The following is a 366-nucleotide window of genomic DNA, read 5'->3' on the forward strand; positions in this document are numbered from 1 at the left end:
ATTAACAAACAAGCAGATATGTAACAATATTTTCTGTTAGAGGGATTTTCATTTGCATTTCGAAGCATTACTTTATTGGAATATATTATTTCTCGCATCTTTAATTAGCAGTTTTTTAGTTAAGAATTTTCTTAATTCTTGTTCAAGGGTGGTTGTTCAGTGTATTACCATGTATTTATAGTAATTTTGGTTAAATAAGACAAGAAAACTAGATATAGTAAGATTGGTATATATAAGTATGACGGTAAAAGTTTTAACTTAGAGTTTAGTGATGTAAATTTTACTACAGTGTTAAAATAGGCTTAATACATGTAACGGTACTTTAGGCTTAAGTATATTTAAAGTTACTGGTAAGTCGTAAAACAT

The sequence above is a fragment of the Limulus polyphemus genome, unplaced genomic scaffold (genome assembly GCF_000517525.1).
Source record: "Limulus polyphemus unplaced genomic scaffold, Limulus_polyphemus-2.1.2 Scaffold1879, whole genome shotgun sequence".
Lineage (NCBI taxonomy): Eukaryota > Metazoa > Arthropoda > Merostomata > Xiphosura > Limulidae > Limulus > Limulus polyphemus.